The sequence below is a fragment of the Carcharhinus amblyrhynchos genome, chromosome 29 (genome assembly GCF_965287045.1).
Source record: "Carcharhinus amblyrhynchos chromosome 29, sCarAmb.v2.hapA, whole genome shotgun sequence".
NCBI lineage: Eukaryota > Metazoa > Chordata > Chondrichthyes > Carcharhiniformes > Carcharhinidae > Carcharhinus > Carcharhinus amblyrhynchos.
Genome location: NC_137352.1, coordinates 32,854,159 through 32,875,638, shown reverse-complemented (window position 1 = coordinate 32,875,638; position 21,480 = coordinate 32,854,159). Strand labels below are relative to the sequence as shown.

Sequence of the window (21,480 nt, the reverse complement as noted above, 5' to 3'; positions counted from 1 at the left end):
ACAGCAAATTTCATTGTCCTAAACAGTGGGCTGATGGTGCCACTTGAGGTTAGTTTTCTAAGTAGGTGCTGATAATGAGTGAGAGCCCTCGACCCCAACAAGTACAAAGCGCATCAGTAAAGCCTTCCTGAATTTGGACAAGGTGAAGATGTTAGAACAGCAGCTGTTTGTGTTGAGGATTCTGAAGCAGGACAAAGGTTTGCTTTGGAAAGCATTGTTTAATCACTTTATTATCTAGCGAAACCAAGACGCGCTAGTTAGGTGCATTGACCCGAACAGGTGACGGACTGTGACGACTAGGGGAAATTTCATAGTAACTTCATTGCAGTGTTAATGTAAGCCTTACTCGTGACTAATAAATAAACTTTGCTTTCCTTTTACTTATCTGATGTTGAAAATATTCTTTCATGGACTTTGGGTGCCAGTGGTTCGGCCACCATTTATTGTCCATCCCTAGTTGCTCTTGAGAAGGTGGTGATGACGCTGCCAGACCTCAATTCAGGTTCAGGGAAACACGAGGGGAGGGAAAAATAATCAAATATTATACAAGAAAAGAACATTTCTCCTGTTGTCCCAGCTAAACTATCTCAGATATAGACAACGGCGATATGAATACCATTCCAGCTGGCTTCACTCTTCTGCATCCCTGAACCTGCATATTTGAAAAAGAAATATTTGCAATGTTATTGGGAGAGGAAAGGGGAGCAGGATTAATGGTTTGTTAATTAACTCAGAGAGCTAGCACAGCTCTGATGGGCTGAGTAACCTCTTGGCTGCTGTGCTAATTTTATGAATATTCTTGGTCCAGAGATCAATCAAGTGAAATTTCAGGTGCATTCGCAGGGAAGAATCTCAGGGATGCTACTCATGAACTTCATTTGTATTCCTAATAACCTTTAACCCCATACTTAAACAAGTGTCCATTTCTTTTTAAACTGCGTCAGCTCCAGTCAGTTCCATATCTCTACAAGCTGCAGAGAAAACAAATCTGAAATGTTAATTTTGTGTTAATTTGATACAAGGGAATATTTATCTGTACCAGTACAGACCCAGTATATGTGGGATTATTGGTTTAAGAAAACAAAAACCTGTAACAGTTCCCATTAAGGACAGAATTGAAACCTTGAACCTTTAGTTAGTACAGGACACAGAGTGACATTCAATAGAGAGTACAGTACACCCAGGAAGACACTATCCGTTTAGGACTGAAATACGTTCGATATAAAATCATTTCCGCAAGTAACAAGTTACAATTTCATCGCATTTGTTTTGTTTGAATCACAGACATCAATCCAGCTCCTTTTAAAAGTCAGTTGACCCTTTTGCTAAGCCGAGTTTGAGTAATCAGTATCCTGTCGGGGTACTTGGGATGGAAGGCCTGATTGACAATCTGATCAAGTAGCACATTCTCAGCAATAACCTGCCCACTGACGCTCAGCGTGGATCCTACCAGGTCACTCAGCTCCTGCCCTGATCGCAACCTTGGTTCAAACGTGGACAAAAGAGCTGAAATCAAGGGGTCAGGTGAACAGAGAACAAAGAAAATTACAGCACAGGAACAGGCCCTTAGACCCTTCAAGCCTGCACTGACCATGCTCCCCAAATTAACTCAGACCCCCTCCCCTCCCATACTCCTCTATTCCCCTCCCATTCATGTATTTGTCAAGACACCCCTTAAAACACATTATTGTATCTGCTTCCATCACCTCTCCCGGCAGTTCCAGGCACCCACCACCCTTTGTGTAAAAATCTTTCTTCATACATCTCCTTTAAACCTTGCCCCTCTCACCTTAAACCTGTGCCCCCTAATAATTGACCCTTCCACTCTGAGAAAAAGCTTCTGACTATCCACTCTGTCCATGTCCTCATAATCTTGTAGACTTCTATCAGGTTGCCCCTCAACCTCCATCGTTCCAGTGAGAACGAAGCAAGTTTCTCCATCCTCTCCTCATAGCTAATGCCCTCCATACCAGGCAACATCCTGGTAAATCTTTTCTGTACCCTCTCCAAAGCCTCCATATCCTTCTGGAAGTATGGTGGCCAGAATTGATCACCACATTCCAAGTGCAGGCTAACTAAGGTTCTATAAAGCTGTAACATGACTTTCCGATTTTTAAACTCAATACCCTGGCTGATGAAGGCAAGCGTGCTGTATGCCTTCTTAACTACCTTCTCCAACTGCGTTGCCACTTAGCACTGTTGCCTTACAGTGCCAGGCACCCAGGTTCGATTCCCAACTTGGGTCACTGTCTGTGTGGTTTTCCTCCGGGTGCTCCAGCTTCCTCCAAAGATGTGTGGGTCAAGTGATTTGGCAACACTAAATTGTCCCTTAGTGTCCCAAGATGTGTAGGGTTGTCAAGGCAGGTACATGGGGCTACGGGAAAAGCGGCTGGGTGGGACGCTTTGTCGAAAAGTCAGAGCAGACCTGATGGGCCAAATGGCCTCTTTCTGTGCTGTAAGGATTCTTTGAATCTATGATCACGCTGTCCTGTATTGAACACCATCTGTTTTACACTTTCATTTCATTTAGCAATTTATTTGCAACTTTGTGCGCTACCTACCCCACATGCCATAAGTAATCTTGGACACGCAACTCTATTCCTCATGGTGTGTCGGCCCACCTTGTTGTCTAACGAGGGGCATGCACACGGTGGGTCGTGCGTGGGCTGCTATTGGATGTTTCGAGAGTGGCCTAGTACTTCGTGTCGTTGTGTGTGCTTAAACCTGGACCAGCAGACGGGCACCACACCAGCTCAGTGACTATCACTGTTTGCTGTGCAGATACATGGATTTGGGCCGGTGTCTGTGGGAGTTTGCGCATTCTCCCCGTGCTTGCGTGGGTTTTCTCCGGGTGCTCCGGTTTCCTCCCACACCCCAAAGATGTGCTCTTAGGCTGATTGGTGTAACAAATTGTCCCTAAATTATTCTCCCCTCAATCTGGTTTCCAATGGGGGTACCATAAGCATAGACATGGGTCAAGGTAGGTGTAGGAAAATGCTTTGTTAAAATGGCGGCGCGGGCTCGTTGGGCCGAAGGGCCTGTTTTCCGTGCTGTGTTGTTCTTTGTTCTTCTTTGTTCTTTGTTCTATTTCTTCATTGTTCATTGAGAAAATTGTTAGTGACTGTGAGCATTTCCCGAGCGTACGGACTGGTGGCTTTCAGTGTTTTACCATCACGTACCTGAAATCAATTCTGCTGCTGGTTCCGGGTTAATGCTGCTCGTCCCTCTTGGCTGGAAGGAGGTGAGGAGATTGTGTTTATGATCGGGAATTCCCACCTGCAGCGTGGAGCAGAGTGACATTCTCCGGAGCGACACCAGAATCCGGTGAGAGGAGGGAAAAGCGATGAGGGGAAAGGGAGAAAGGTTTCAGCGTGATCCGAAGGAGGAAAGTGCCCAACATCGAGTTTGAGAGAAGGTCAGAGTCCTGGTGAGAATTAAGAGGAATAATGGGACAAAGGGAGGAGTGTCATAGATAATAGAAACCCTACAGGGCAGAAAGAGGCCCTTCAGCCCATCGAGTCTGCACCGAACACAATCCCACCCAGGCCCTACCCCCATACCCCTACATATTATACCTACTAATCCACACATCCCTGGACACTAAGGGGCAATTTCTTAGCATGGCCAATCAACCTAAACCCGCACATCTTTGGACTGTGGGAGGAAACCGGAGGAAACCCACGCAGACACGAGGAGAATGTGCAAACTCCTCACAGACAGTGACCCGAGCCTGGAATCGAACCCAGGACCCTGGAGCTGTGAAGCAGCAGTGCTAACCCACTGTGCTACTGTGCCACCCACGTGTGTTAGCATAAACTGAGGAAGATCGCCAGCGGAGATTGGAGGTCGAGGATGGATTTGTGAGCTGATTGGAGGAGGGAGAGGAGTGTGGAAAGGGAAGGGGGTAAAGGAAGGTGACCTGCAGGGGCTGGGGAAGTAGAGAATGCTCTGCAATATATGGCTATTCGTTATTGATCCAGGGTGACTCGATGTAGCTTTAACAGTAAAGGCTTTATTGCCAGCAGAGATGGGTAGAGGTACAAACCAGGTAAAACTAGACTATAAAGTGTGACTGCTCTTCTTGGCTCCCAGACCCTATTTGACACCCCTGACCACTGGCTCAGCTTCCCGCTGGCACGATCCATAAGGTCCAGACCCATCTCCTAGTCCTCGGGAAACACCCCCTCTTAAAGGGCCATGCTACCACACTAATGGCATCGGCAATGTTTAAACAATTTCTAATCGGGAAACAGAGATAGATCAGATACAGTTCCGCAACAGCTGAAGGTGATGATTTTCCTCTCCTCCATGGCTGGCGATCAGGTTGAGTGCCACCAGCTGGATCATCACCTGATGTACTTTGATGCAAGACCTACGATTGGAAATGGGCGCAGAAAAGCAATCAGTGCTGTCCTTCGGAGAGGTTAAAGACCAGGGCTGATGGGCCTATCGCAGCTGGAATGTTTGCTGGTCTCCTGTCCACTGTCCAAATCCCAGTCCAGAGGAGGCCTATCTGCTCTCCCGGAAAGGAAAAGGGGCTTGTTTTATTTGTCACAGTATTTGGTGATAATCTGTTCCAAATTTTGACGTGAAAGTAGCGGTGGTCATTTTGCCAACAACTTGCCAGGTCACTTCAGAGGACATTAAGAGGCAAGTATGGAATGGTTTTGGAATAGTTTAGGTTAGAGGGTCATTAGATTGGTTCCACTGGTTGGCGCAACATCGAGGGCCGAAGGGCCTGTACTGCACTGTAATGTTCTATATTCTAGGATATGAGACTGGGGGCCCTTGTTAACAGCGTGGGAAGAGCTCACAGCCTTCCTTTTCTGAGGGACATGACTGAGGGCTAATGGAATGTTCAACTCTATTTCAAGGGGCTTGAATACAATAGACGGGGAGGCGGGGGGAGGGGGGTAAATTATGCTTCAATGTCTTTCATGCTTTGGTCAGACCTCATCTGGAGTTCTGGAACCAGCGTGGGAACTATATCTCAAGGAGGATATATTGGTCTTGGGAGTGTTGCAGCATAGATTTATTAGACTGATGTGGCAAAGAGACCAATGCCCATAAACAATTCTCTACACAAAGTGTGATGGGAATCTGGGACTCTTTCCACCAGGAGAATGCAGATTTGGGGTTAAGTGAAACTTTCAAGCCTGAAATATTATTTAGACAAGTGTATCAAGAAATAAGAAGAAAAGGCAACTTCACTAAAGACTAAAGTATCATGTTTTATAAACATAAATAGGCTGTTGATACAATATTCAACTGATGAATCCATTGAAAATTAAATGATATTCTAATACGTCTGTCAAAACAATGCATTAGTCTTACATCAGTGACAGGTAAAATCATCAAATCAATCATCCTTTTTTAAAGTTAACTCATTACTGTCACAAGTAGCTTTACAATAACACTGCAGTGGAGTTACTGTGAAAATCACCTAGTCACCACACCTGTTCAGGTACCGTAAAGGGGGACTTAGCATGGCCAATGCACATAACCAGCATGTCTTTCGGACTGTGGGAGGAAACTGGAGCACCCAGAGGAAACCCACGCAGAGAATGTACAAATTCCACACAGACAGTGACCCGAGCTGGGAATCGAACCCAGTTACCTGGTGCTGTGAGGCAGCAGTGCTAACCACTGTGCCACGGTGCTGCCCAATTTCCTACTGAAAGCATTACAGACTGGAGGGGGTTTAATTTAAAACAGTCTTTATTTCCCCCTCACCTCCTGTCTGTAAGCAGATTTTTGATTTCCCCCTTTGTAAGTGTTGGCGTATTTTCCCTAACCTGTGCATCATTGCATTGTGGGAGGAAACCAGAGCACCCGGAGAAAACCCATGCAGACATGGGGAGACTGTGCAAACTCCACATAGACAGTGATCCAAGCCAGGAATCGAACCCAGGTTCCTGACACTGTGAGGCAGCAGTGTTAAACACAGTGCCACCGTGCTGTGCATTCAGAATAAAATTAAAATAACTCAGTAAGTCGTCTCAGAAAAGACAAACATTGGCATACCAAATGATGTTCGAAAATTTGATATTGTGGGACTAAACCTACGCACTCCTGAAAAGGAAGCAAGATTTCAACCAAGCCCTTGTGTGTAGCAAGCCTCCACTCTCATTCCTCTCCACATTCAATTCACATGTGGAACTGCTGGTACCTGAGATTAGGAGGATTGTGACATTAGGACTTGCCTTGATCTGAGCCTCTGTAACACTCAGCAGCCTGGACACGAGGCTGCAGCTGGTGCAGCAACCCTGCAAATGGCAGAAGTGAGTTTCAGTCGGAGTTTTTGATCTGGGGTCTCAAGTCAAAACCAAGCAGCATGATTCGTACTCGAGATGAGCTTTCAGTGCCATAGTTGTCACCAATGGACCTAATGCAGATGGTGGCCTAACTCCAGATATTCCATTAAGGTCAGGAATGGTACTAGTCTTGCCACATTTATATTTCTTTCAAGATCTTTGTGCGATTAGACTTGAGAAAGCCTTTGATAAAGTTCCATTTGATAGAGTGCTTCGCAAGTCTTAAGTAGGTCTTAAGTCTTAAGTCCAGAGAGATGGTTAAAAACAGAGTTGAAGGTATGGAAGTACTGGCTATAGATGAGATGTCTACTTGGGTGAACTATCTCTGGGAGATTTGCTACCCAGTTTACAGTAGAATTAAAACAATAAAAATTCAGGCTGTTGGAAAACAGAATATCTGGGTAAAATACCGACCCACAGACATTTGGAGGGCATCAGAATTGTCCTTTGCCTCCTCATTGAGGAACTTGTGGAAAATAGGAGAATGTCCTTATTTAAAATTCAGCATGCTAATGTTTGGATCGGTGCCCAGGTTGTGTTGACCACAAAGGTGACCTCATAAAATTCAGAATCATGACTTTGCTTTAACAATATTTCCTACCTCTCTCAGGCTGGTCATAAAGGCTTTTACCAGCTGTAGAATCCAGCTGTATCCTTCTCAAAATTCAGGCAGAAAAATCTGATCATAGCAAGCGAGATTCATGGCAATGTGTCAACAGGGATGAACCATTCGGATATTCTGTTGGCTTGTGGTTGAGCTATGCCTCAACACCATCGACCTGCCTTTGACAACCTCATTCTATAAAAATCTATTGATTTCAGACATGGAGTTTTAGATTGGGACAGTATTCCCAGTCTCAGGCAGTTCTAGACTTCCAGTACTATCTCCAACCTTCCCAGGACTTTGGTGTCCGAGATTGAATTCAGTAAACCCCATGTACTCCGGCCGAGACTCTGAACAACTGAAGTATCACGTTCTGACTGGTACATTCCGCTGTCTTGAAGTTAGGACCATTTTGTTAGCATTTCTCTTTGAATTTTGTGAAATGATTTTTAGAGATGGGAATCTAAATCCCTTTGCTTTTTCACAGTTCCTAGTCTGTTCCCAGTTGGAAAATATTTCACCTTGTCTCCATGGTGATGACTTCACCCCTCCCCACACTGAGCTCCATTTGCTTTAGTTACTGTTAGTCAATTAATCCATCCACATCCTATATTAACTTCCTGCTCCTGATTGTACTTCCTAATTCCGCAGACATGGATATACAACTCCCTATTCATTCAGTCAAGTCCATTTCTATATTGATATATTTCTCGATATATCAGAACGAGTTAAGGTCCCCATGCAGAAATGTGGGGACCATCACTTGCCACTGCCAGCCAATTTGAATGTTCCCTTTGACCCGACACTTTGGGAATTTTATCAAATATTTTAGGCACTAACGTCTCTGAGACGGTCATGGTAGGACCCTCAGTCCCAACACCAACTTAGACTGTGTTAAATACATCCTCATCTTAGACATTCCCTCGGAGGGTGAGGAGGGAGAGAAGGATGAGGAGGACAAGAAGGGACAGGAGGGCGATCAGGCGAGTGAGGAGGAAGATAAGGGTGAGGAGGGTGAGGAGAATAAAGTGGGAGAGAAGGGTGAGGACGAAGAAAAGGGAGAGGTGAGTGAGAAGGGAGAAGAGGGAAAGGAGAGAGAGGAGAGAGGAGGGAGAGGAGGATGAGAAGAGTGAGGAGGGAGAGGAGGTAGAGGAAGGAGAGGAGAGTGGGGAGGGCGAGGAGGGAGAGGAGGATAAGGAGAGTGGGGAGGGTGAGGAGGTAGAGGGGAATGGAGAGAGTGAGAAGGGTGAGGAGAGTGAGGAAAGTGGGGAAAGTGAGGAGAGTGAGGAGAGTGAGGAGGTTGAGGAGGGTTCACAGCAGTAGGGCCTATCGAGGCAGGCTCCGCAGGGTCCTGAGGCCAGTGAGTGAGGAGACTGTTTTTGACCAAGGAGATTGTGACACTGATGGGTGACCTTGTGGAAGGAAGTTTCTGAGCTCTTGGCAGAGGCAGGACTGCCTTCCCCGTGACAGCCAGGCTCATGGTAATGTTTAATTTTCACGTTACTGGAACATTCCAGGCCTTGCCGGGGGGTGTCAGTCACATTTCACAATTCTCAGTGTAAACCCCCTGGTTCCACACTCCGGAATGAGTATATACTATTATATATTGTGCTTTCCTGTTCCAAGAATTCCGTGCAGTCCAGCTTACCTCCACCTTATCAGTTAAAACTGCAGCAGGTGCACTGTCGATGTGAACTTTATCTCGAAATGCGAACAGCTCTGTCGTTTCTCTTTGGTATGTTGTGTTGCAAAATCCTTTGTCTATTTTTGTAAAGTCCAGAAGAGCAAACTGAAAATGTTGATGATGCACAGCAGCTAAGATGAAAGGTGAAGGAAAGGGGGCAGGAAGGGGTGATGATTGCAGTGTTTTTGAGTGGCATGTGATGTCTCCTCTGGCCACTATAGATGAGCTCTATAATTGGGAGCACTTACCCGGGACGGTGTGAGGTCAATGGACCTTCCCATGTTTCGGCCCTCACCCGTTTTGATTCCCATGGCAGACAGGTCGGTAAGATTCCAGCCAGTCAGTGTTTGGTGTCTGGGAGACAGTCCCTGGAAGTGTGGTGGAGGCAGGTTCAATCAGGAGGGGATTAGGTGATTATTTGAATGGAAACAACGTGCAGTGATACGGGGGAAAGTCATGATGCTCTAATGGAGAATTAGTGCAGACGGAAACGGCTCCATCACAATTCTGTAACTCTGTGTGATTTTCCAATTCAAAATTCTTGAATCTAGAGAGCTTTGCAAAATTCTGACTCACAAATCAACCATTCCTTCTGCTATTTCTCAGAAACCATCAGGTGCTGGGGATTTGTTTATCTTTAACTCGATTATTTTCTCCATTGCCAGTTTTTCACATTTCATATCAACCCTTGTTGTGTGTTAATTTGTCTTTTTCCCCCCATTGTGAAATAGATAGAAATTATGAGTCTGCAATTTCCTTGATTCACATCCTAGTCTCAATGTCTGTCTGTAGTGGGTCCACATTCCTTTTCACCCTTCTCCTTTTCACAATAAAGTTACACAACCTGTTTTCTGCTGGCGTCGAAATCTCTCCTTTCGTATTCACTTTCAGAACCTTTTATTACTTATTCCCATTCCTCTGTTGGTTTTAATAATGCTCCCAGTTACTGGACTTTACTGCGAATGCTTCCTGTCTCTCACCAGCTGTTTAACTCCACAGCTGGAACCTTGGTCTTTTGGGATATCTTCTGCTTTGTTTGGACAGGATATGATGAAACTCTGGGAGTATATACAACCATGATAACCACTGTCGGGCGTTGGACAGAGTTCAGTAGGTTCAGTATTTAGCTATTTGCGGTCTTTGGTAGTACAATGGTAACTATTAACCACTAGAAATTACATCAGTGGGTGCAGTAAAAGGCCCAAGCGGGGAGTTATCTCCATGCTTGCTTCTACACACAACTCTGCCCAACACTCGGTGAGGGTTAAACAGCTGATAAGAGACAGGCAGCATCGACAGTAAAGTCCAACGACTGGGAGAGTTATTAAACAGTAAGAAGTCTCACAACACCAGGTTAAAGTCCAATCAGTTTATTTGATAGTAATCTCACAAGCTTTCGGAAACGCTGTTCCTTTGTCAGCTGTGTGGAAGGTTCACACACCTTCCACACACCTGACGAGGGAACACCATTTCCGAAAGCTTGTGAGATTACTATCAGATAAACTGGTTGGACTTCAACCTGGTGTTAGAACATAGAACATTACAACGCAGAACAGGCCCTTCGGCCCACGATGTTGCGCCGACCAGTTAAAAAGCAATGACCCTCTAACCTAAACCAATCCCTTTCCATCCATAAACCTATCCACGGATCTCTTAAACGCCCCCAAACTAGGCGCATCTACTCAGAGGGTGGTGAGGGATTGGAATGCCCTGCCTGCTGCAGTTGTAAAGAACCTACCCCTGACATCTGTCCTATAACTACCACCCCTTAATTTAAAGCTATGCCCCCTCGTGCTAGCTTTCTCCATCCGAGGAAAAAGGCTATCACTGTCCACCCTATCTAAACCTCTAATCATCTTATATGTTTCAATAAGGTCCCCTCTTAGCCGCCTTCTTTCTAACGGAAACAACCTCAAATCCCTCAGTCTCTCCTCAAAGGACCTCCCCTCCATACCAGGCAACATCCTGGTAAACCTCCTCTGCACCCTCTTCAAAGCCTCCACATCCTTCCTATAAGGTGGGGACCAGAACTGCACATAATACTCCAAGTGCGGCCGCACCAGAGTTTTGTACAGTTGCAACATGACGCTGCGACTCCTAAATTCAATCCCCCTACCAATAAACGCCAAGACACCGTATGCCTTCCTAACAACCCTATCTACTTGATTCCCAATTTTCAGGGATCTATGTACACATACAACTAGATCCCTCTGTTCATCCACACTATTCAAAGTCCTACCGTTAGCCCTATACTCGACACATCTGTTATTCCTACCAAAGTGAATTACCTCACACTTTTCCGCATTAAACTCCATCAGCCACCTCTCGGCCCAGCTCTGCAACTTGTCCAAGTCTCCCTGTAAACTGTGACACCCTTCCTCACTATCTACCACACCTCTGACTTTGGTGTCATCAGCAAATTTACTAATCCACCCAACTATACCCTCATCCAGATCATTTATAAAAATTACAAACAGCGGTGGCCCCAAAACAGATCCCTGAGGCACACCACTCGTAACTGAACTCCATGACGAATACTTACCATCAACCACCACCCTCTGTCTCCTATCCGCCAGCCAATTCCTGATCCAATTACCTAAATCACCCTCAATCCCATACATCTGCATTTTCTGCAGAAGCCTTCCATGGTGAACCTTATCAAACGTTGTGAGACTTCTTACTGAGTTTACCCCAGTCCAACACGAGCACCCCTACATCAGAGTTATTAAAACCAACAGAGGAATGGGAATAAGTAATAAAAGGTTCTGAAAGTGAATATGAAAGGAGAGATTTTGATGTCAACAGAAAACAGGTTGTGTAACTTTATTGTGAAAAGGAGAAGGGTGAAAAGGAACGTGGACCCACTGCAGACAGATGTTGAGACTAGGATGGGAATCAGGGAAATTGCAGACTCACTGAGCGAACAATTTCTATCTCTTTCACAATGGGGGCAGAAGCAGAACACATCAGTGTGTAGGCAATACTGTAGCATGTTAACCCTTATACTTGCTTGTACTTCGGTAACTGATTTGAGGCTTGACTCCTCATTGTTCAATTGGCAACATGTTAGTCATGGGTTCAACTCTTGAGCACAAGTTCCTATTTGACACTAGCAGAACAACACTGGTATTCAACTGTTCTCTCAGCTTCATGGAAAATATCCCACGATTTGATCTTGAGGAAGAGCAGAGGAGTTCCCCTTGGTGCTACGGTGAATATTCATCCCTCAATCCACAACACAAAAATAGTTTATCTGACCAGTTGCCTCACTGCTGTTTGTGGGATCCTGCTGTGCACAAATCGGCTGCCACGTTTCCTGTATTAAAACTGTGACAGTGCTTCAAAAAAATATTTCACTGGCTGTAGAATTCTCTGAGACATCCTGTTGCCATGAGGCAGTCAACAAATACAAAAGTTATCTTTTAATTCCACAATAACTCCAGTGGACTGTCTGCAGCAGCCCTGGAGAAGTGTACAAGAATCCAGTGCTCGACTCTTCAATGCCCTTCCTCACATACATTCACATTCCAACCTCAGCCCATACCACATCCATCACCTTTTTTTTAACATCCACAGGCGATTCGGTCCGCCTTGTTGTCCAACAAGGGGCGTACACGCGATGGGTCGTGCGAGGGCTGCTCTTGGATGTTGCTTCGAGAGTTGCCTAGTGCTTCATGTGCGTTAGTAAACGCATAAACTGGACCAACTGACGGGCAACACCACAGCTCAGTGACTATCACTGTTTGCTGTGCAGGTACAGGGACCCGGGTCGGATCTCCGACTTGGATCGGTGTCCGTGGGAGTTTGCACATTCTCCCCGTGCTTGCGTGGGTTTTCTCCGGGTGCTCCGGTTTCCTCCCACACCCCAAAAACGTGCTTTTAGGCTGATTGGTGTTAACAAATTGCCCCTAAATTAGATCTCCCTCAATCTGGCACACATAAAATTCTCTAAATTTGCACACCTTTGTCTAAGAGGTGTAGACAAAAGTCATAGGTAGAAGAAGGATTGGAATGAGGCGCTCACTGAGTGTTAACATGGCGGCGCGGGCTTGTTGGGCCGAAGGGCCTGTTTCCTGTGCTGTGTTGTTCTTTGTTCTTTCAAGGTCTCTTTCCTTTCTCCCATTAACCAACACAATTTGGTGTCATCAGCGAGTGTTAGGATATTACTCTCTGAGAATTTTTTGGGCGTATCCTAATATTTTGCACTGACTCAATAACACTTACTTTTAACATAGAACATAGAACATAGAACACTACAGCACAAACAGGCCCTTCGGCCCACAAGTTGCGCCGATCACATCACCTACCAACCTACAGACCTATCTATAACCCTCAATCTCATTAAACCCCATATACTCATCCAGAAGTCTTTTAAAAGACCCCAGCGAGTTCGCCTCCACCACCACTGACGGCAGCCGATTCCATTCACTCACCACCCTCTGAGTGAAAAACTTACCCCTAACATCACTTCTGAACCTCCCTCCCCGCACCTTAAATCTGTGTCCTCTCGTAGCGACCATTTCAAACCGGGGAAATAGCCTCTGAGAGTCCACCCTATCTATTCCTCTCAACATTTTGTAAACTTCTATCAGGTCGCCTCTCAACCTTCGTCTCTCCAGGGAAAAGAGTCCCAGCTCCCTCAACCTAACTTCATAAGGCATGCCTCCCAGTCCAGGCAACATCCTTGTAAATCTCCTCTGAACCCTTTCAATAGCTTCTACATCCTTCCTATAGTGAGGCGACCAGAACTGCGCACAATACTCCAAATGAGGCCTGACAAGGGTCTTATAAAGTTCCAGCATTACCTCCCGACTCCTAAACTCAATCCCTCGATTAATGAAGGCCAGTACACCATACGCCTTCTTGACCACCTTCTCCACCTGCGAGGCCGATTTATCCACATTCCTCCCCATACGTACGAAGCCCAGAATCATTTATGGATTTTTTGTGCTCTCCTCCATCAGTGTATCTACTCCAAACACTGGAGTGGACCCCCACTCTCCATAACCACAATAAGGCTATTTGATCCATAATCTAATTGTTTCTCCCTTTTCTCCTGTTGTGAACGATCTGTGATATTTCCCAGTTCTCTGCCACAGTTGGGTGGCACAGTGGTTAGCACCGCTGCCTCACACGGCCAGGGACACAGGTTCAATTCTGGCTTTGCGTCGCTGTCCGTGTGGAGTTTGCACATTCTCCCCATGTCTGCCTGGGTTTCCTTTGGGTGCTCCAGTTTCCTCCTACACTCCAAAGATGTGCGGGTTAGGTTGATTGGCCACGCTAAATTGCCCCGAGTGTCAGGGGGATTAGCAGGGTGAATAAATTGGATTACAGAAATAGGGACTGGGTGGGATTATGGTCTGTGCTGACTCGATGGGCGTATGGCCTCCTTCTGCACTGTAGGATCCTATGACCTATGATTCTATGATTCCTGGAATACAGCCAGTCCTCTGCTGACTCTTCCCAGCCTCCTTCAGTATCCCAGGATTCAATCCTTTGCCACGATTAGGTGCTTTCCCAGGGCAGTGCTGTCCATTTCGGGATCATGGAGTACAGATGAAGGAGCTCGCTTTGGCACTGATCCTGAGATCAAAACTGGATTTGAATATTCCAATTCCACTCAGATCCTTGTCAAATCCTTTCGGGATTTTCAGCCCGACAACCTTTAATGGAACGGGATTTGTTTGAAAGTTCTTTCGTCAGTGGTACCACCATAAATAAGGAAGATATTTCTTCTGTAAAACATTAGAATGGTGAGACTCAGTGAGGGTTAGGAAGGAGCAGTAGTCTATGTCTGTGGAATGAGTGTGAGGTTAGTAGAGTTGGGGTACTCTGGGCGAGATGCAGGCTAATAGGTGTCAAATCAAAAGGGCAAGTTTATGGGCCCCCTTTAGGTGAGTCTTTGTTTTCAATGTGCTTTAATTATTTTAATCTGTTTTTAATCATACATTTTATACACTCACTTAATCGCAACCATGGCAATAAACAATAAGTCTTGTTCGGGAAATCTGAGCAACGTGTTGGAGCTGACGCACTCCCCTTTATAACAAGACTCTCTGTGCTTGGGTTCTTAAACTGCGGCATGTGCCCAGGATTAGAACAAACGCAGTAGATTAAACACAGTTTCCAACGAGCAAAGCACCATGTCTGGCGGTGGAACCCAGGCGAAGGGTCAGCCCTGCAGACAGAAGGAAGGACGCGGTATGTAGGACTCGATAGTCTCTCCTGATTCCTCCAGCATTGTTTTGTCATCCTGAATGACAACAACTTTACCCATTTTGCTCAATATATCTAAATGCTCTGAGAGAGATAGAGGTTGTGTGTCTGCGTATCTATCAAGAGTATTGGATAACTGTGAGTCACAGCACGGTGACACAGTGCTTAGCACTGCTGCCTCATAGTGAGAGGGACCCGGATTCAGTTCCTGGCCCGAGTCACTGTCTGTGTGGTGTTTGCACCTTCTCCCCATGTCTGCGTGGGTTTACTCCGGGTGCTCCGGTTTCCTCCCATAGTCCAAAAGACGTGTGGGTTGGGTGGATTGGCGATAGTAAATTACCCCTTAGTGTCAGGGGAACTAGCTAGGGTAAATATGTGGGGTTATGGGGATAGGGCCTGTTTGATTGGATTTGGATTGTTGTTGGTGCAGGCTCACTGAGACCAATGGCCTCATTCTATACTGTAAGGATTCTGTTATTTACCTCAGAATGTGTTTGTGACTCTGTGTGTGTTTATCTTTATATCTATATGTGAAGGTGACTGATTTTCCTCTGATTTGCTCAGTTCTCAGGCTCAAAGATGAAAATAAAGGTTTGGAGATCATTGTGCTGAGTTTCCATTCCCTTGTGTTTTGATTCTCTGAGACATGGGGGGGGGGGTGGTGCGGAAATAGTCACATTTCTCTTTTTCTTTATTATGGCTGCACCAGCATTTATTGCCCGTGGACTGAATAGCTTGCTAGGCCGGTTCTGAGAGCGTGCATGTTGCTGAGGGACTGGAGTCACGTGTAGGCCAGACCAGGAAAGGATGGTAGATTCCCTTCCCTAAAGGGAACCGGGGACCTGGGTTCGATTCCCGGCTTGGGTCTCTGTCTGCGTGAAGTTTGCACATTCACCTCATGTCTGCGCAGGTTTCCTCCCACATTCTGAAGGACGTGCTGGTTAGGGTGCATTGACCCAAACAGGCGCTAGAGTGTGGCAACTTGGGGAATTTCACAATAACTCCATTGCAGTGTTAATATAAGCCTTACTTGTGACTAATAAATAAACTTTACACCCCTCATGATTTCGAATACCTCTATCAAATCTCCTCTTCTCTAATAAGAATAACCACAGTTTCTCCAATCTGTTCACGTAACTGATGTTCCTTGTCCCTGGAAACATACTTTTCTGCGTCCTGCCTCCACATCTTCCTGGTGTTGTGAGACTGCTTACTGTGCCCACCCCAGCCCACTGCCAGCATCTCCACATCATGTGCCTCTATTTATAAAGGCTAAAATCTCAGATACCATTTTAATAACTTTCTCAAACTACCCTTCCACCACCATGGAGTTGCATATTTATCCTCAGGTTCCTCTGCTTCTACACCCCCTTCAGACTTTATTTTGGGGTGCCACAATGGTTAACACTGCTGCCTCACAGTGCCAGGGACCCAAGGTTCAATTCTGACCTTGGATGTCTGTGCGGAGTTTGCACATTCTCCCCGTGTCTGCCTGGGTTTCCCCTGGGTGCTCCGGTTTCCTCTCACAGTCCAAACGTGCTCAGAGTAGGACACAACAGCCAAGGCCCTCGCTGGTGGCTGGGATTCTCTGGTTCTGCTGACAGTGAGGGGAGTTTTGGCTGGAATGCCAAATTCTCCGCTCTCACTCGTACTGGGATGGCCTCAGATGAGTTCGGAGAATCCTGTCCATCATTCCAGTTGAGGTTGAACCGTTGTTTCATGAAGATTCATCACGGCTTCCTTGCTTGTGTACTCTATAAGAAGTTTCACAACACCAGGTTAAAGTCCAGCAGGTTTATTTGGAATCACGAACTTTCAGAGTGTTGCTTCTGGTTGTTTCACAGCTTGGTCGGGGCTCCTGCTCTGCCCAAGACCACAAGAAACTATAGAAGTTTGTGAAAGTAGCCCAATCCATCAGGCAAACCAGCCTCCCATCCACTGACTCTGTCTACACTTCCCACTGCCTCAGCAAAGCAGCCAGCATAATTAAGGAACATAAGAACATAAGAAATAGGAGCAGGAGTAGGCCATCTAGCCCTTCGAGCCTGCCCCGCCATTCAATAAGATCATGGCTGATCTGTCGTGGTTCAGTTCCACTTTCCCGCCCTCTCCCCATAACCCTTAATCCCCTCTCTTATCAAGAACCCATCAACCCGCGTCTTAAAAATATTTAGCGAGGCAGCCTCCACCACTTCAACGGGCAGAGAATTCCAGAGATTCACCACCCTTTGAGTGAAGAAGTTCCTCCTCAACTCTGTTCTAAACCACCCCCCCCCCTTTATCTTGAGGCTGTGCCCCCTAGTCCTACTATCCTTTCTGAGCGGGAAGAGTCTCTCCACCTCTATCCTATCCATCCCATTCATCATCTTATACGTCTCAATGAGATCTCCCCTCATTCTTCTAAACTCTAACGAGTACAAACCTAGTTTATTCAGCCTCTCCTCATAGCTCAACCCCCTCAACTCCGGTATCAGCCTAGTAAACCTCCTCTGCACTCCCTCCAAGGCCAAAATTTCCTTGCGTAAGTACGGCGACCAAGACTGCACACAGTACTCCAGCTGCGGCCTCACCAATGCCCTATACAGCCGCAGCAAGACCTCCCTACTTTTATATTCAATCCCCCTCGCTATGAAAGCCAGCATCCCATTCGCCTTCCTGACCACCTGCTGCACCTGCAGGCTGGGTTTTTGCAACCCCACTGACTTCAGACATTCTCTCTTCCACCTTTTTCTGTCGAGAAAAAGATACAAAAGTCTGAGGTCACGTACGAACTGACTCAAGAACAGTTTCTTCCCTGCTGCTGTTAGACTTTCGAATGGACCTACCCTGCATCAAGTTGATCTTTCTTTACACCCTAGCTATGGGTAACACTACATTCTGCAATCTTTCATTTCCTTCTCTATGAACGGTATACTTTGTCTGTATATCACACAAGAAACAATACTTCTCACTGTATGTTAAGACGTATAATAATAATAAATCAAATCAAATCAAAAGTAGGTCACGTGATGAAGGAGCAGCTCTCTGAAAACTCATGATTCCAATTAAACTTGTTGGACTTTAACCTGGTGTTGTGAGACTTCTTACTGTGCCCACCCCAGCCCACTGCCAGCATCTCCACATCATGTGCCTCTATTTATAAAGGCTAAAATCTCAGATACCGTTTTAATAACTTTGTCAACCTACCCTTCCACCACCATGGAGTTGCATATTTATCCTCAGGTTCCTCTGCTTCTACACCCCCTTCAGCCTTTATTTTGGGGTGCCACAATGGTTAACACTGCTGCCTCACAGTGCCAGGGACCCAAGGTTCAATTCTGGCCTTGGATGTCTGTGTGGAGTTTGCACATTCTCCCCGTGTCTGCCTGGGTTTCCTCTGGGTGCTCCAGTTTCCTCCCACAGTCCAAAGTTGCACGGGTTAGATGGATTGGCCATGCTAAGTTGCCCCTTAGTGTCAGGAGGACTTACAGGGTAAATATGTGGGGTTACGAGGATAGGGCCTGGGAGAGATTGTTGTTGGTGCTGAGTTAAGGCTATGGGCCAAGTGCTGGAAAATGGGATTAGGTGGGAATTCAGGTGTTTCTTGTGTGCTGGTACAGACCAGATGGGCTGAAGGGCCTCTTCCGCATTGTGTGATTCTATGATTAATTTCCTTATTCTTTTTACCAGAATGCACCATTTCACAGTTCTGTGCATTAGATTTAATCTGTCATGTTTCTGACCATCCCACCCTGTCTCTGTCTTTGTAAACTCTTTCATTATCCCCCTCACAGTTCATTTCTAAATTTCGTGTCACCCCGTATAATTGAAAGTTGTGTTCTGCAGGTCTGAGCCTCGGTCATTAATAATATTTTGTGAATGCCAGTGTTCCTAGCACTGACCCCTGGGAACTGCACTGTACACTGACTTCCAGTCCGAGAAACAACCATCGGCACTAACCTCTGTTTCTTGTCACTCAAACAAGTTCCTATCCGTGCTGCCGTCCGTCTTGTTATTCCACGGGCTGTAACTTTGTTGCTAAGTCTGATGTAACACTTTATGAAACACCTTGTGGAAATCCGTGTCTACTATTGCATGTCCAATATGCCGCCTTCGCAAATATAATCTCTACCGCATCAAAAACCTCCATCAAGTTGGTTGAACATTATTTGCCATTAATAAATCCACGTGGGTTTTCCAAATGAAAATGCACTTGTCAAAGCAACTATTAACTAACTCCAGATTAAATTGACGGGCCTGCATTGTGGGCTTTCCCTTACATCAGCTTTTGAACAGGGTGGAACATTTGCTTATTCAGCAATTCTCTAGCACTATCCCTGTATCCAGGGAGGATTGGGAGATAATGGCCAGAGTCTTCGCAATTAACACCCTTTCTTGCCTCAGCCACCTGATCCAATCCTTTCCAGGCAGGATTCTCTGACCTCGTTCATCCCTTCCCCACTGTCAGCAAGACTGGAGAATTTGGCATTCAGCCAAAACTCTATCAGCACTACCGAAAACCCAGCCTCGGACAGGAATGGACGTATCTGGTGGATGTCAACTCGAAGCCTATCTAATACCTCCTGTTTGACAATTTTGGCCCATTCAGGCCTTCAACTACCTTCTCTTTCACAATGACTTTGGAGGCACTTCCTTTCTCATAAAAATTAGGAGCAGGAGCAGGCTATTGGACACCTCAAGCCTGCTCTGCCATTCAGTAAGATCCTGGCCGATCTGATTGTGCTCTGGGCTTCACTGTCGTGCCTGGCCCCCATAACCCCTGATTCCCTTGTAAGCCAATTCAGCCTTGAGTATATTCAATGACCCAATCTCCCCTACTCTCCGTAAAAGAGAGTTCCACAGACTAACAACTCCTGAGAGAAGAAATCCCTCATCATCTCCATGCTAAATGAGGAACCTCCATGTTTTTTAAGTTGTTCACCGTTCCCCCCCCCCCCCCGCTTCTAGATATTCCCATGAGGGCAAACATCCTCTCAGCATCTATCCTGTCAACCCCCCTCAGAATCTTACGTTTCAATAAAATCACCACTCATTCTTTTAAACTCTAGTGAGCATAGACCCAATCTGCTCCAAATTTCCTCACAAGACAACCCCTTCAATCACAGGAATCAGCCTAGGGAATCTTCTGTGAACTACTTCTAATGCAAGTATACTTTCCTTAAGGAATCTATGGTTCGATAGTAAACCACTTGGGGAATGGGCAGGCTTCCTAGCCCACCACAAAATTACTTCTGGATCAGGGTCGGCTGGAACCAAGAGGGAAGCATGTCTATCCCACTCATCCCACTTCACTCCATCCCACCTGCCTGAAACCCCACCGGGGCAGGGGTTGGGGGGTAAAATTCAGGCCCTGTGTACTGTCTCCCTCCTTTCCAATAGTAGCGCTATTTTTGCGGTTTTCCAATCTGTTGAGTCTTCCCTAAAAGTTAGTATTATGGAAGATTGCAACAAAAGATGCACTGGCTGGAATGTTACTGTCCTATCTGCCACAGGGATCGGAATAGGCAAAGTTGAGGGAGGGAGGACAATGGGAAAGTCTGTTGTCCCTGGGCAGGATTTCATGGTTTTGGGATGAGCAAGGCTGTAAAATCCCACCCAATATTTCTGCAGCAGACAGTTCCTTGAAGGGTGGAGGCTTCCGGGAACTTGTCAGACTTTAATCACCCATTAGTTTTCCGTAGAACCATAGAAAATCACAGCTCAGAATCAGGCCTTTTGGCCCTTCTTGTCCGTGCCGAACCATTTTTTGCCTAGTCCCACTGACCTGCACTTGAACCATATCCCTCCACACCCCTCTCATCCATGAACCCATCCAAGCTTTTCTTAAATGTTAAAAGTGACCCCGCATTTATCCGGCAGCTCATTCCACACTCCCACCACTCTCTGCGTGAAGAATCCCCCCCCTAATATTCCCTTTAAACTTTTCTCCTTTCACCCTTAACCCATGCCCTCTGGTTTTTTTCTCCTCTAGCCTCAGTGGAAAAAGCCTGCTTGCATTCACTCTATCTATACCCATCAAAATCTTATACACCTCTATCAAATCTCCCCTCATTCTTCTACACTCCAGGGAATAAAGTCCTAACCTATTCAACCTCTCTCTGTAACTCAGTTTCTCAAGTCCCAGCAACATCCTCGTGAACCTTCTCGGCACTCTTTCAACCTTATTTACATCCTTCCTGTAATTAGGTGACCAAAACTGTACACAATACTCTAAATTCGGCCTCACCAATGCCTTATATAACCTTACTATAACACTCCAACTTTTATACTCGATACTCCAATTTATAAAGGCCAATGTACCAAAAGCACTCTTTATGACCCTATCCACCTGTGATGTCACTTTTAGGGAATTCTGTACCTGTATTCCCAGATCCCTCTGTTCAACTGCACTCTTCAGAGTCCTACCATTTACCCTGTACGTTCTACTTTGGTTTGCCCTTCCAAAGTGCAATACCTCACACTTATTTGCGTTAAACTCCATTTGCTATTTTTCAGCCCATTTTTCTAGTTGGTCCAAATCCCTCTGCAAGCTTTGAAAACCTTCCTGACTGTCCACTACACCTCCAATCTTTGTATCATCAGCAAATTTGCTGATCCAATTTACCACATTATCATCCAGATCATTGATATAGATGACAAACAACAATGGACCCAACACCGAT

At 45.9% G+C, this 21,480-nt stretch overlaps 1 protein-coding gene across 2 annotated transcripts in view; it reads left to right on the top strand.

The window, feature by feature from the left end:
• The window catches only part of LOC145359761 (ATP-sensitive inward rectifier potassium channel 1-like), a 65,705-nt gene that overhangs the window by 18,440 nt on the left and 25,785 nt on the right, over positions 1 to 21,480 (top strand). Inside the window, exon 1 of one of the 2 annotated variants that reach the window (XM_080214532.1) lies at positions 14,718 to 14,803. The exons of the other annotated variant lie outside the window; for it this stretch is intronic. The gene's annotated coding sequence lies outside the window, so the exon portion shown is untranslated. Of the gene's footprint in view, positions 1 to 14,717; positions 14,804 to 21,480 lie in introns of those variants that run through there. 2 annotated transcript variants of the gene reach the window in all.